The sequence below is a fragment of the Diaphorina citri genome, unplaced genomic scaffold (genome assembly GCF_000475195.1).
Source record: "Diaphorina citri unplaced genomic scaffold, Diaci psyllid genome assembly version 1.1 scaffold48164, whole genome shotgun sequence".
NCBI lineage: Eukaryota > Metazoa > Arthropoda > Insecta > Hemiptera > Psyllidae > Diaphorina > Diaphorina citri.
In genome coordinates, this window is record NW_007425482.1 from 1 (window position 1) to 500 (window position 500).

Consider the following 500-nt stretch of genomic DNA (forward strand, 5'->3'; position numbering starts at 1 on the left):
CGTGACAGCGGCTTTGTCACGTTGAATATACCAGTTCTCGTTGGATCACTGAAGTTAAGCAACATCGAGCGTGGATAGCACTTGGATGGGTGACCCATCTGGGTACTAGTACTCCATGTACTGCTGGCTTTTACCGGTCCCACTCAGGCTGGGTAAGGTTAATGTGAAACGTGACAGCGGCTTTGTCACGTTGAATATACCAGTTCTCGTTGGATCACTGAAGTTAAGCAACATCGAGCGTGGATAGTACTTGGATGGGTGACCCATCTGGGTACTAGTACTCCATGTACTGCTGGCTTTTACCGGTCCCACTCAGGCTGGGTAAGGTTAATGTGAGTAGTTGGTTTGGTTTGTGCCAACGCTTGGAGGGTAAAACCCCCGTCTCGAAGAATCTCTGAAGTTAAAGAGACGTGAAGCCCCTTTCAAAAAAATTAATTAAAAAAAATCAGGTATTTCTCGGGTTTTGAACCCGAAACTTTTTAACTGAGTATTACGTGTTT

At 45.6% G+C, this 500-nt stretch overlaps 1 long non-coding RNA gene across 1 annotated transcript; it reads left to right on the forward strand.

Moving 5' to 3' along the window:
• The first annotated feature begins 6 nt into the window (after positions 1-6).
• Positions 7-457, forward strand: LOC113473605. Its single transcript, XR_003395539.1, has 2 exons — positions 7-157; positions 327-457. It is a non-coding gene; the product is annotated as an uncharacterized LOC113473605 (long non-coding RNA).
• Positions 458-500: the final 43 nt, after the last annotated feature.